Raw genomic sequence first — 15,645 nt, 5'->3', positions numbered from 1 at the left:
ACCGGTTGCGGAGAAGAACGGTGTTTTCCCCGCACTACCGACTGGTCCTTTATGAATGATAGCCATTGTTACTTTTTCTAGATAAATCTAGAAAAATGCCGCACGAGGCGGAAATTTCTCGCTCTGCTGGGGATTGTAGATTTTCATGCTGAAACCGCTTTTATGAATGCCCACTTTGCTAAATGAACGGGAAAGTCAGCTGTTTTGAGCGCTAAACTGGCGGGAAAAGTTTTATGAATAGAGCCCTTTGTGCGGTAAACGTTTTATGAATAGAGCCCTATGAAGGGATGCAAAATTTAGTGTAAAAATGCATTGTACACAGCAACCAATCAGATGACTGATTTTATATTTTGAGCTTTTATTGTACAAAAGAGCTCTGGTGACATATGCAATCCTTTTCTCTATCATCTATAGAGCTTGCCCTTTGTTCTTCCCTAATGACGCAGACACGTGCTGCCATTAGAGGGAGCCACGCCAGGTGCCCTGCTGTGTCATCATTTTTGTGACCAGCCATTACTTCCCAGCCATTTCCCTCAGACAAAAGTTAGGGATCGTCAACACAAGTCTCTTCTCTTTTCTCCAGCACGAGCGCTCTTATGAGACGCCTCTTCTGACTGGCTTGAATTTGTATTCTCCGCCCAGTATTCGGCTCCTGCGCCAATGAGAAGCGGGATCTCTCAGCCGCGCGCCCGGTGCCTCCCGACCGGAGAGGAAAAAATCCTGTGCAGATTTAGGCCCCGCCCATCTGTTCTCTTCCAACCCGCGAATCGCGGCGCTTTTCCTCGATAGATATCCGTAGCTGGGCACCTACCCCTTCCATATAAATGTTACATCGGTGGTTTCCTGCAGCCAGCCACCCGCTGCGGCTCCTCACACATTCCCTGCGGCCTAGCGAAGCATCCCGGCTGTCGCTTGGCAGACTGTCCCTCATTTTTAAGATGCGGCTCCTTTAAGTTTATAGTTGGCTAAAGATATGCCTGCGCGATTTTTAAAAAGAATGCCAACCGCTTTTCAAAATAAATATCGGGTTAAACCGGCAGCAGGGTGCTTTAGCCAACCATGAGGGAACATGAGGAAATATTTTCTGTGAATGTTTTTACGTGGCTACCGTGAAGCCCCGTGCAGTAATAGTGGCTACGGGGTAGCGTATAGGGAGGCGGCGGGAATATGGTGGGGGGGCTGTATGAGTTGGTAGCATTTATTTCGAGGAAAGGGACACCCCCTGCGAGAAAGAGCGCCCCCTCGGGGAGGGATTTGGCGGGGTTTTCTCATTCAGGCATTGGTCTAGACGGCCCCGGCGCGGGGTCCTTGTGACATGAGGTCCTATTTAGTCTGGGTCAGGTTCAGCGCTGTTTCAGGAGGGAAACTTCAGCCGCTTTGTCCCGAGACAAAGAGCAGTGTGAGCCGCCGAAGCCGGATTGTCAGGGGCTGAAGCTGTACCAGGTGAGCGCCCTGCCGGGGGTGCTGCGGGGATGGGGGAGGGGGCTGATCCCGGGTCATATCCAGCCGGGGAGAGGTACTTCCCTCTGTTTCCCATTCATTTGTATGGCCCCCCCCACTTCCAGAGCCGTCTCACCTCCCTTCATACACTGAGACTGCGTCCCTTCCCAGGGGGAGCTCCAGCTGCAGCCACATGTGCTCATCACTCTCTCCTGATGCATGAGGTGTGCTGGGGGAACAGAGTGCTCACTCTGGGGGAGGTGTTACATAGTTCCAGTGGTGTTAATGCCTGCTGCACACATCCAATGTTACCACTTCCCTAGTGTGAGAGCTTAACTACCCGATCTGATCAGATTATGAAAAGTGAACCTGAAAGGGGAAAAGTGCACTTAAAGTGTACCAGAGATGGTACACTAGGCTTAATTCATACTTACCTGGGGCTTCCTCCAGCCCCATGAGCAGTGCTGAGTCCCTCATCGTCCTTCTTGGCCCCTCTGTTCTGGTGCTATGACTGCTCATAATCTGGTTCAGCATTTGCTGCCAGTTGAGGTCTTATGCGCATGCGTGGCTTGGCCATGCGTGTGCCCCTGCCATGCTCCCGTCCCCTGGAGCGTTTTGCGCATTATGCTCCAGGGGATAGGGGTGCGTGGCTGCGCAGGTGCAGAAGGCTGCAACTTCCTGGATTACTGGAGTCAGCGGGTTAACGGAGGTGCTGAGAAGGATGGTGAGGGACTCTGTGCTGCTCGTGGGGCTGGAGGAAGCCCTGGGTAAGTATGAATAAGCGCTAGTGAACCATCTCTGGATAACTTTAAGGGGTACTTCCCTTAGGAGGGGGAAGCCTTTGGATTCTGAAGAAGCTTCTCTCGGGGTCCTCTGCAGTCCTGTTCTTGTGGTGGAAACTCCAAAAGGCTGGCAAGGGTTTGCCAGCGCCTTGTGCAGAAGCTGCTTTCTGCTCGGGCTTCATAATAATACAGTGGTTTGCTTTGCGCTGGTGGAAATTGGCCAAGCCTGACCGTGTCTGCTCTTCTGGGCAGGCTTGAACCACCCGTCTCTCAAGTGATTTGAGACTGACAGGAAAAAAAACGCTATTCAAACGTCAGGATCATTATAAAGGCTTCCTGCACACTGCATAGCTGACTTGCGATTCCGATTTGCAATTCCGATTTTCCCTGAATACTATCAACAGAAACGCAGAAAAAATGCAGCATGCAGTGATGCTTAAAAATCGGAATCACATGCAGGGAGCCTTATATTGACAAGCCTGCACTGACTATGGAGGAGCTTTTCCTGACTTCCCAGTTTTTTTTTTTTTTGTTTTTTTTTTTGATTATACAGGTATATGGATTATGTTTGGTTTAAGGATATAACCGTAACGTTGCTTGTTGCTAATTAGAACTTTGGTTGAGAGTCTGATTCACTCTGGGTCCTGGAGAATGAATAAAACTTCCTAGATGAGCTCAGTCGTTACTAGCACTTGCATCAGGGCTGACAGCATGACTTCAGGCATAAATGTGAAAGCAGAAAGTGTGGTCAGAAGTGACAGCATAGTGATTCAGCTTAGCAGGGAGCACACCATCTAAAAGATTTATCAGAAAGTTATATTACATACTATTTAGTACAAGACCCCATTCATTAGGAAAAGGCTCCGTATCAGTGGGCCACCCTTTACATATGAACTTGCGTGGGCTGGTACCATCCTCTCCTTATGCTGGGACTTACACCATAAGGTGTGTTTTTTTTTTTTGTTTTTGTTTTTTTCTTTCCATAACTTTCGACATGTCGCTCTTATTTTGATCGTTTTTCTGGTTGATTTTTCTCATAGAGGTGAATGAAAATTGATAAATCGATCGGACAGTAAATCTACGGAAAACATCTCATTGTGTATTCCCAGCATAAGAGCCTATAGAATGCAAAACGTAAAACTATTTACTTTGAGTGAAGCTTATTCTAGTGCACAATTACAGTAATCAGGGATTGATCTATGTGAAGGTTTGTTGCTTTTGACTAGTGTTCTACTGATCTGTTAAAACTGACTGGAGGGCAAGTACACATGCCTCTTACACACTGGACGATGGCAATCGTTTGAAATGACGACCATTCCACAATCAGTACAGAAGATCTCAAGCAATGTGATATGAACGAAAGCAAAACACTGCTACCAAAATGCCAAACTCTAAACCAATAGGATTGTTAAACGATGCAGGATGTGACAGATCGTAGTGGGAAGTGCCAAACACTTTGCGGACACATTGTTAAAAAAAAAAAAAAGTCCTGTACACATTGCTGACTATTACTGATTACCTGCTGAAGTGATCTGTCGTGTTGGTTGCGCAAAATGCTCAAGCATCGTCTAGGATATGTCTTATTGCTCCTTTTAAGAGAACCCGAGGTGGGTTTGAAGAATATTATCTGCATACAGAGGCTGGATCTGCCTATACAGCGCAGCCTCTGTTGCTATCCCAAACCCCCTAAGGTCCCCCTGCACTCTGCAATCCCTCATACATCGCAGCCACGCTGCTGACAAACAGCTTGTCAGAGCTGGCTGTGTTTATCTCTATAGTGTCAGTCTGCTGCTCTCCCCGCCTCCTGCAGAACTCCAGTCCCCGCCTACATCCCTTCCCTCCCTGCTGATTGGAGGGAAGGGACGGGGGCAGGGACCGGAGCTATGCAGGAGGCGGGGGAGCAGCTGAGACTGACACTACAGATGTAAACACAGCCTCACAGCATGGCTGTGATTTATGAGGGATTGCAGAGTGCAGGGGGACCTTAGTGGGGTTTGGGATAGCAACAGAGGCTGGGCTGTATAGGCAGATCCAGCCTCTGTATGCAGATAACATTCTTTAAACACACCTCGGGTTCTCTTTATGCCGTCATTTGTGCTCATCCTTTCCAAAATTTCATCTTGGCTTTAATAGTGAGTCCTTGGGTATACATGCATGCCATGGTTGTTATGGACTTGATGCCATGCTAGAATGCTCATCATCATGACCAAAGAACACAAGTTCCAACCTCCTTTTTCTCCGTGATTCACTCACGCAAAGGTTGGTGTTATGGGTCAGTGCCCTGCACATGTTTGATGTTGCTCCTCCTCCTGACCAGAGCACAACTTCCATCCTCTTGTATTTTTGGGGACTGATTCATACTTAAGATGGATTTATGGCATTTGTGCCCAGTATGTGTGCTAGACTCCTTTTTTCTGAAGTTCTGGACCTCAGAAAAGTCCCTATGACTGTAAAGTTACATAGCCATGCATGCCTGGTGCATGCTGTTGACTCTTTCTGATGTACTGACTTATTTTTAGTGGTGTGTGGGGTGTTTTTTTTTTTTTTATGTAACGGGTACTTGCGATAATGTTAAATGGGTGACATTCCATAACTGAGTGACAGTGCTAGCACAGGTAGCTGCTGTGACTGAACTGGACAGTTTTTTGAGTAGTCTCCTGTAGAGAGATGTTTAGTAGAGAATGATGTTGGTGTTCAAGGACCAGTACTTCGCTCATCTACAACACTGCTCATCTCACAGACCAGAGTGCAGTCAGAAAGTGGCATGGAGTGAGCATTCATCTCAACCCCATTCCCCCCCCCCCCCCCCCGCGGGCAGTTGTGGAGACGGGGACTCTGCTGAGAGCTAAACATCCTGTGTGCGAGTTACTATGCAGGCCGGCTTTCTTTCAACTTGTATGCTTTGCCATCTTTTCTGAACTGAGGCTTGGTTCACACCGGCAGGAAAAAATACCTGTTCTGCTCATCCGAACAGATCAGCAGACATGCGACTAGATCCTATGTAAATCAATGGGATCCGATCACATCAGTCCTTTGGGAACAGATCAGTTCGTTTTTAGTTGAGAAGCAGAATTGAAGGTTGTGCGACGCAAGATAAATCTGGACAACAAAAGTCAAATCGGAAGCTGTTGAATTACATAGGAAAAAAAGTACAAGAAGTTTTGACTGAACATACTAGCTATAAAAACGGAAATCTGGCTGTCTACTTCATGTCAACTATGCTAGGGATGCTCTCTCACGTTAACAATACTTTAATGCAGACCTGAACTCAGAACTTCCCCTCTGCTCTAAAAGATAAGCAGCAGCATAATGGCCCTTAAAGAAAAATATTTCTTTGCTACAGCCAGGGCTGTGGAGTTGGTTCAAAAAATCTTCGGATGACTCAGTTTATGAAACCACAGACTCCGGGTACCCAAAATTGGCTCCGACTGCTTAGTCTAATACTTGCCAGGGCTGTGGATTTTGTACAAAAATCATCCAACTCCTGACTATTCAGTTTATGAAATCACCGACTCCAGGTACCCAAAATTGTTCCGACTTTTCGACTCCAACTCCACAGCCCTGGTTACAGCTGATACAAATCCTATAATCTGCACTTTCTACTTCCTGCTTTCATGGGAGCAGACCTATTGTTAATACCCTGGCCCGTATGCAATTACATTTTTCTCCTAGGTGATCTTTTCAAACTTGTTAAAAAAAATGCCCTTTAAATCACCAGCAAGCCAACAAATACTCAATTATTTTGATAGCACTTTCACTTTTTGGTACTTTTCCCACTGCAAAGTTCTGAAAAGTTATTCTAAATCAAAGATGAAAAATTATCTCCTAGGAGAAAACTCAGGAGAAAAAGTGAATTGCATGTGCCCCCCCCCCCCCCCCCCTGTGCTTTCAAATTAGCCTATCTGCCATGGCAGTCAGCTGACCCAGGGAGAACGTAAATTACAACTTGTAGTTAGTCACAGGTGGGGGGGGGGGGGTTAGATGGGCTAAAATCTCTAAATATATACAGGGTGCATTTCTGTTTTCCTTCTGTCCTGTACAAGAGTTCAAGTCCACTTTAAATCTATAGCTTTCATACAGTAAATTTTTTTTTTTTTTTTTTTTTTTTTTATTGGGGGGGGGGGGGGGGGGGGGGTTGTTTAGGAGAGAAAAGGCAGCCGTCCCTGCAAGTGCAGATGGACTTGCCAGGAAGCTTAGCGTGAGCTGCTGTCTGTCTTGGAACGGCAGTGTGCTCTTGGGACATATGATAAATCAGAATGCATATTTGTGCTAGACAGGAGGGGTTCCAGGGCATGCACATGCTAAAAAAAGGCCTCTGCAATTTTGGGCACTGGGTGAAGCTGCTAGTACAGGGGTCCCCAACCTTTTCCGGCCCGGGGACCACTTTCTGACCAAATTTTTTCCGGGGACCGCTGTGGGGGGGTTGGGGGTGTCGCGAAGGGGGGGGCGGTGTTTGGATGTTGGGTGGAGTGGAAAGTGGAGCCATTTACGGAGGGGGGGGGGGAGGTTGCAGTGGCATAGCTAGCATAGTTGCCCCAGTATAGGGAGTTTAGTTGCCCCAGTATAGCGCCCCAGTATAGCCAGTATAGTGCCCCAGCAAAAGATGCACAAAAACAGATAGGAAAATACACACACACACACACACACACACACACACACACACACACACACACACACACACACACACACACACACACACACACACACACACACACACACACACACACACACACACACACACACACACACACACACACACACACACACACACACACACACACACACACACACACACACACACACGTTGTACATACAGTGTCAGGCTCCTAGTCTCCCAGCGTCAGGCTCCCAGCGTCTGGCTGGCTCCCAGCGTCAGGCTCCCAACGTCAGCTCACACCTCTAATGGCGCCCTGCTCTGCGACCAAACTCGCCGCAGTGATGCCACTTGAAGAAGAGTGTGATTGGCCACAACTATGGAGGGGGCGTGACTGAAGGCCTACGAGCGCTGCCGTGATTAGCCCCACTGAAGGAGGCAGGACTGGCGCCTCCGATATGCAGTTCTTCGCCAGCGCAGGAAGGAGGTTGAATGGCCACATATTGAGGGGGCGGGACTGGCGAACCATGACGTGCACGGCTGCGGCCGTGCATTACAACTAAAAATGACACTTTTGAAGTAAAAAATCGGTCTGAAGCCGCGGCCCACTGTAAAATGTCCTGCGGACCACTAGTGGGCCGCGGACCACAGGTTGGGGACCCCTACTAGTAGTAGACTACAGGTAAAATTACTAATGGTAATGGTATACTAATTGTCAGTGGCTAGTACGGTAGTAGTAATATGTGGAATGTTGCGGCTGTACTACTACAGTATAATCTCGTTATAATAAACTCCAAGGGACCAGGAAAGGTAGTTTACTATATCAGAAATTCTGCTAGAAATGACACAGCATGCCCTGGTACATTCTCTGCTGCAAAAGAACACCTCTGTCTTCCCATTGGAGGTACAATACAAGTTGTACATTTGGTGGGCTAAAAGGTTGAGTATACCCTTTTTTTTTTTTTTTTTTTTAGAGCTGCATAGCCAGGCTGGACAAATTGCTGGTAGAGTATCCGGGGATCATTAAAAATTGCACCTATCACTGAATAGAGGCTTCCACTCTCTTCCTGTGCGTGGCTCAGATACCTCTGTGGGCGGGACTTGCAGCACATGTCCTGCAAAACTTTTTGCTCACACTTGGGCCAATCATAAAGCCTCTCAATGCAGCTAATCATAAGCCACTAGCATCTGTAATGTGAGTGACTCCAATACTTTTACAGGGGGGGGGGGGACTTAAAGGGACACTTAAGCCAGGAATAAAAAATCCGTTTTACTTTCCTGGGGCCTCTACCAGCTCCCTCCAGCCGTCCCGTGCCCTCGCAGTCACTCACGGAGCCTCTGGTCCCCCGCCGCCAGCTAGTTTCGTTTTCGCCGACAGGCCTGGCAATGCGTATTTGTCTTCATGTTCCCGTCCTCAATAGCGTCTTGCGCCTGTGCAAGATGGTATTGAGGATGGGAACATGAAGAATACGCGTGGCCAGACCTGCGCAGGTGCAGAAATCCCACCGACTCGCTGTCAGGGCTGCAGCTCTCTTAAGCTGCTCCAGACCTTGTCTCAGATTTCTACACCTTTAAACCTATTTGTGCTGAAACTGGACTCAAAATACGGAGGAATTCCACCCACCACGACCAAGGCTACAACTACAACCAACCAGAACAATCGGATTACTTTGGATGGCAGAGATTTAAACTGGATTGAAATCCTCCATGAAGTTTACCTCTGCTGAACACACCAAGCCTTCTAACAGCTGACCTGAAACAAGACCCTCAACCTCTCTGAAGACTTGATTGCCTGTGATTGCCCTCACTCCACCCTGTGAGTAATCCTTTATACATTATCCAAGGCATATGCACCAAGTGACTATTTTCCACATTTATGTTATCATTTATCATCTAACTCTAAAACAAGGAATTTTACTTAAAATAAATCTATGATCCAACTCTGTGTAGGAATGAAAGGAGTTTGCACAGATCCCCTTTGATCTCAGCAGGACTCCAGAAGTACAAGCTATCTGAACAAGTCTATTGTCTCTAATGTCAACATACAAATACTCATCAAAGGACCTTCTCTCTGCCTGCCCTCCCAAGGAACAATTACAAATTAACACCTCTCTAGCTCTCCTCTTAAAATCCTTTGGGATACTCAGGAAATGCAGAAGGGGGCGGAGAGGTAGTGCATCCAAAAATAAACACCAGGGAAGCAACACCAGGCAAAGGATAACAAGTTTGACAGTGAAGTCTAAAAAACATCCCCAGCAAAGCTCAATCACAGCCACACTCTGCAATGCCAGATCGATAAATAATAAGACTGCAACTATACATGACCTAATAGAGCTCTCTGATTTGACCTTTTTGACAGAGACCTGGCTTGGGAAGCATGCAGGCCCAACTCTTGAAGCAACCTTGCCGACCAATTATTCAGTCTTGCACTGTGAGAGACAAGTCCGCAAGGGTGGGGGGGTTGCCATATGCTTCAGATCCTCTTTGAACATAAGGCCCCTGCCCATAGGCCCCACTGAAACCTTTGAATGTCTAGCAGCTCAACTGTCAGCAGAAGTAAACATCAACATATTGCTCATATACCGCCCCCCAAAAAATGGTCCAGCCTTTCTTAAGGAAATTTCTGAACTCTTATCCTGCGTAACAGTGGAACACCCTAGATGGATCATCCTGGGAGACTTCAATGCATGGGTGGATGATCACGACTCCCAGCTAGGAAGCGAACCACTTCTCATAATGAGTGAACTGGGTCTCTCTCAGGCTGTCAACCTCCCCACCCACACGAAAGGGCACACCCTGGATCTTATATTTCATTCCAGACTTTTAATATCACACATGGATATAAACCCAGTGGTATGGTCAGACCACCACACCATCCACTTCTCTCTGACAGCACCAGCGATAAAACACAGAGGGAAAGAACTCATAAAATACCGTTCTCTGAAAGATGTCTCACCCCAGCACGTTCAGAATATCCTCAACTTCGACGCATTAACCAATCATTGCGCAGACCTAGACTCCATGGTCCTGATATACAACCATGCAGTGTCATCTGCCTATGACGCCCTCGCTCCAGTTCGCATCAAACGATCTACACCACTTCACCATGCACGGTGGTTTGACAGCTCACTAAAGGACATAAAGAAAGAAGTGCGCAGACTAGAAAGGAAGTGGCGAAAATCTCAGAATTCAAAAGATAAACACACCCTTGTCTCTCACCTGGAAAGCTACCAAAATGCGATCACCAAGAAAAAATCCTCCTACCTATCACAGGAGATCGCAAAGGCCGCCAACAGACCAGCCCAACTATTCCGCACAGTTGATAGACTATGTAATCCATCCTGTCTAAAACCCACTATAACTCCCTCAAAGGAGCTATGTGGAGAAATTTGCTTGCTACTTTGCTGACAAAGTATCTTCTATTCGGTCTCTCATTCAGTCCACAGCACCCAAGATTCATGCAACTAATGGAAATAGCTGCAAAAACAACCTAACACCCTGGACTGACTTCAAAAGTATTAGTGAGGAAGAGATCTCAGACATCCTCTGTCGTCTCCGCCAGACAACCTGCGACCTGGACCAACTAAACATATGCTGAAATGCCCTGACCTGCTTGGTCCAGCATTTCACAAAATAGTAAATTGCTCTCTGCAAGCAGGGAGGTTTCCTACCTCTCTAGAAGGAATCATCAACCCCCTTCTTAAAAAACCTTCCATGCATCCAGATGCTATGAGCAGCTACAGACCTGTCTCCAACCTCCCCTTCTTAGGTAAAGTTATTGAAAAGGCTGTCTATCTGCAACTTGAAACCAGGCTGTCAGTAAACAACATCCTGGACCCTCTACAATCTGGCTTTAAGAAACACCACAGCTGTGAAACAGCCCTCATCCAAGTCTGCAACGATCTGCTCATGGCAAGGGACAGAGGGGAATGCTCCATCCTAATCCTGTTGGATCTCTCAGCGGCTTTTTATACAGTTGACCATGAAATCCTGCTTAACAGACTACAGGAGTACTGTGGCATCAGTGGATCAGTCCTCCAGTGGTTCAGATCATTCCTGACTGACAGAACACAGAGAGTATCCCTAGGACCTATAATGTCCAAACCTGCACCTCTACAATTCGGAGTGCCACAAGGATCAATCCTATCCCCTCTGCTGTTTGCAATCTACATGTTGCCACTCGGTACACTTATCCAACGACATGGCCTGACGTACCACTGCTACGCCGATGACACACAGCTATACCTGCCCTTCAAACCTGGTGGAACAGACCCTACCCCAAAAATAAACTCTTGCTTAGCTGAGCTTCAGGCATGGATGAATGATAACTGGTTGAAACTGAATGCTGACAAAACTGAGGTCCTGTTTGTCCAAAGCCAGTGCTCGCCATCAAAACAGCTCTATCCTAAAGCAACACCAATCAGGATTGGGAATTCAGACATAAACAGCTCCAACCTTGTGCGCAGCCTTGGCGTACTAATCGATGGGGAATTGAGTTTCAGAAACCAAATTTCATCTGTAGTTAAATCTTCCTCCTTTCATCTGAAGAACATTGCAAAGATTAAACATCTGATTCCCCCAGAGGATCTTCCAACCCTAGTCCACGCCTTCATCACATCACGGCTGGACTACTGCAATGCCCTTTATGCTGGCCTCCCCAAAAAGGACCTGCGTCGCCTGCAATTAGTGCAGAATGCTGCTGCCAGATTGCTAACAAACCAGCCTCGCCACTGTCACATTACACCGATCCTTCGCTCACTGCACTGGCTACCAGTAGAATGGAGAATACTCTTCAAGATTGGACTGCTGACATTCAAATCCCTGCACAATCTGGGCCCTGGATACATGAAGGACTTGCTGAAGCTGCACCACACCTCTCACAACCTCAGATCATCAAGTTCTATAAACTTGGTCACTCCCAGAGTGCACCTCAAAAAATCTGGAGACAGAGCCTTCTGTCATGCTGCCCCTACTCTTTGGAACTCCCTACCACACCCAGTAAAGACAGCACCATCCCTGGCGCTATTCAAATCCAGACTGAAAAGCCACCTGTTTAGCCTGGCATTTCCAGATTTATAAAATTCTTCCTCTGTACCACGATGATCGGAGCCATGCTTATGCGCTTTGAGTCCCACGGGAGAAAAGCGCTTTACAAATGTTATTTGTTGTTGTTGTAGCTTGCGGCGGTGGACCGGAGGCTCCTTGCATGACTGCGAGGGCACAGGACGGCTGCAGGGGGCTGGTAGAAGCTTCAGAGATTATTGTATTTTGTTTGGTTTAGTTATATAATCACTAATACAGTAAATGTTAGATCATATGTTTTTCCTGACTTACATTCTATATACCTACATCCTCCCTTTGGAGAGTATTTTATATAGGAATATAAACCTATTTGCACTCCTGTGTGTATGTGTATGTATGTTTTTGCATAGTTAATCATACTTTCCAAACGAGGTAGCGTTAAATAAAACTGGTTCCCATAGCAACTACAGCGTAAAGTATTGTAAATAGAGTTTGGGCCAATGGCGGCAGGTTTCTACCTGGATCCGCCCACTCCCCATCCGCATACGGCCAATCTTAGGGCTAGGAGACTGACGTCATTCCTCCCCTACGTATGAGGATATTGATACAATACAGCGTTCGGTGAAGCAAGCGCTGATTGGTCCAGGAGCGGAGAGAGAAGAATGAGCGCTAATGAGGGAGGCGAAAGTCTCCTCTCAATCGAGGGAGGGGAGTGGTCTGAGGACTGGACCAATAGGAAACTCACAATGGTTTCCTATGGCGTGGGAGACGCTGGACAGCGTTCCCTCATTTATAAGGTAAATACAAACGTGCCAGTCATTGGGTTTTTGTAATAAACATAACTATCTCCCATAGAGTGAATTAGGGAGACTATATCTACCCCTAAATGATGTTTTGAAACATCATGTTGGGAGATATGGGAACTAATCAGCAATGGAGGATTATGATTGAAAGATTTACGGACCAATAGCAGCTAGCTCTAAAGGAGAGGAGTTGGGTCGATAGGACACTCCCTGAGTGAGGGGTATATAAGGCTGCTGAGGGATGGAGCGCATTTGATTGACTGAGCTAGAGAGCACAGCTCTCATTTTTTATTTTTCATATGTGGTGATTGTGATTGATATTATGCACTTAGCACCCTAGCACTGAGCACTTTATTCCCTGACCACAGCTCCAATTTAGGGAGCCGAAACCTGTTGGATTTGTGGTGGGGGAAATCTGTATAGCACATAAGCAATCCGTCTGAGTAGGTTGATCAGAACTTATTTTGGACTTAATAGTCAAATATCTGATCGAGATTGGAACCTACCTCAGTTATGATTATAAATACATATGGATTTTTAAATATGAGAATAAAAGTAGATAGAGAGTAAGTGCCTCAACCTTCAAGCAAGAAGAAGTAGCGCCCTGCCCCCAGGGCCAGTCCAAGCAAGAAGGGGCTGGTCCAAGCAAGTAGTAGTAGTAGTAGTAGTGTGATATCAAACCAAGGGCAAAAAGGAATAATTTGCATATTCAGTAGCAGTGCATTGTGGGTAACCACAAATGTTCACTTATAGCTGAATTATTGCAGATTTGCTTCTGTTTTAAAGGGAACCAGAGAGGAACGGGGGGTGGAAAAAGAAAAAGATTTTATACATACCTGGGGCTTCTTCCAGCCCCATAAGCCTGAATCGCTCCCACGCCGCCGTCCTCAGCTTCCTGGATCCGCCGGTACCGGGCCCGTCACTTCCGGCGGACGCGGCCAATTGTCCGCATCACAGGGGTTCCCTCCATACATGTACGCATGCGGCTGCGCAGTAAGCAGCCACATGCGTATCTGTATGGGGAGAGCACCCTGTGATGCGGAGAATTGGCCGCGTCCGCCGGCCGACTTGCCGACTCGCGGCAATGACGGGACCCGGTGGCGGCTGATGCAGGCAGCGGAGGAGTGCGACGTGGGAGCGATCCGTGCGTATGGGGCTGGAGGAAGCCCCAGGTATGTATATCTCATCCTCTCTGGTTCCCTTTAAGAAGGAAAATTACACCAATACAGTGTGTGTGCGGCATTGCAGGAAGTGACAACAGTGGAACGCACAATGGAACACGGAAGAGGTGAGTCATCCCCGCCCGCTGCCTCTTACTAATAGTGGCGGCTGCTACTGTGCTTAAGCTGGAGGGGGAGCGCACATGGGGGACCCAGGTGAGGGTGGAAGTTCCTGCTGAGCTTAAGCTGGAGGTAGAGCACACATGGGGGACCCAGGTGAGGGGGGGGAAGTTCCTGCTGAGCTTAAGCTGGAGGTAGAGCGCACATGGGGGACCCAGTTGAGGGGGGGTCCAACCCCCCCTTCCCAGCCGCTGTGCCCAATACCCCCTTCCTGCCCTCTACCTTCTTATGCGGCGTATGCTACGCCGTGGGTCGGCTAGTATTTTATACGTATATAAATTACTCTGGACAGGAATCCACTCTTGTTTTGCTATATTAATCAGATTATGTGTATTGTGTTAAGTGAGCTATTGCAATGGCATTATTACTTCCGGAGCAGGAAATACAAACGGCCCGAATTGTGAAGCCCTGTGGGGGGGGGAAATGCGATCAAGTTTTAGATTGTACTTGTGCACAGGGGCAGGTAGGCCATTTGTATTGACAAAAATTTGCCTGATAACTCCTTTAAGATGCTCCTTAGTTTTGCAGCGAGTTGGCCCAATCTGCACTACAAGTGAAAGCAGCCTATGCTGTGCTTCATGCACTTAGAGGAGCGTCATAATGAACAAGGGAAGAGATGCCCGGGAGTGCTGCAATCCCGTGGGAGGGACTATGACCTCACTTTTATTAGTGATTGCGACGTAGAATTGGTACCACTGCATCTTTTAGGTAACATTCACATAATTCCTAATTTTCCCCAGGCTGTTTATTTGTACAGTACTGTAGATCCAGTGCCTGTGACATTCTTCTTGTCTTACAAATGTTACCAGGCATCAACTTACCTGCAGCCTACTATGGGTTTCACACTGACATGAGGCATGCGTCACCCACTTTTCAAAGGCTAGAGTTTCCAAAACGCTTTGCCATTGTAAAAGAATGGAGCAGATCCCACTGGAGCGATTGCAGAACATGCAGCATTTTGGGAGTGTTCCCAGTCTTGTGTATTGTATAGGAGAAGGGAAATCTCTTCCAAAACCGCTTACAAAGCGATGCCATAAATGGCTAGCTATAGCACTTTGTAGTGGGTCCCAGGCCTAAAGGACAACTGAAGCAAAAGTGATATGGAGGCTGCCCCATTTCCTTTTTTAAAGTGGACCAGAGATTAAAAGTAGTAAATATTTGATACTTATCCGGGGCTTCCTCCAGCCCCATAAGCTTCTGTGAGTCCCACGCTGTACTGCTGCGGTCTGCGGTTCAGCCACAATCTCTGAACGACAGATTGCGGGAGGACGGTGTGGGACTCAGACGAGCGAGGAAGCCCCGGGTAAGTATCAAATATTTTTTTCTTCTTTTGATCTCTGGTAAACTTTAAAGAAAAACTCCAGTGAAAATAATGTAATAAAAAAAGTGCTTAATTTTTACAATTAGGTACAGTATAAATGATTTAGTCAGTGTTTGCCCATTGTAAAATCTTTCCACTCCCTGATTTACATTGTGACATTTATCACATGATGGCATTTTTACTGCTGACAGGTGATGTCAGTGGAAGGAGATGCTGCTTGCTTTTTTTTTGGCAGTTGGAAAGGGCTGTTATTTCCCACAATGCAACAAGGCTGCCACAGTGTAATGGCAGAACCATGGTCCTGACATCACGCTGTGGGAGGGGTTTCACTACAATATCAGCC

At 47.1% G+C, this 15,645-nt stretch overlaps 1 protein-coding gene across 1 annotated transcript in view; it reads left to right on the top strand.

Annotated features, from left to right (window-relative positions):
• The first annotated feature begins 1,273 nt into the window (after nucleotides 1-1,273).
• Nucleotides 1,274-15,645, top strand: part of UBE2I (ubiquitin conjugating enzyme E2 I) — a 50,046-nt gene continuing 35,674 nt past the window's right edge. Inside the window, exon 1 of the mRNA XM_068244543.1 lies at nucleotides 1,274-1,443. The gene's annotated coding sequence lies outside the window, so the exon portion shown is untranslated. The remainder of the gene's footprint in view (nucleotides 1,444-15,645) is intronic.

The sequence above is a fragment of the Hyperolius riggenbachi genome, chromosome 7 (genome assembly GCF_040937935.1).
Source record: "Hyperolius riggenbachi isolate aHypRig1 chromosome 7, aHypRig1.pri, whole genome shotgun sequence".
Classification (NCBI taxonomy): domain Eukaryota; kingdom Metazoa; phylum Chordata; class Amphibia; order Anura; family Hyperoliidae; genus Hyperolius; species Hyperolius riggenbachi.
Note: the sequence above shows the minus strand (reverse complement) of the source record. Positions and strands in the feature narration are given on the sequence as shown.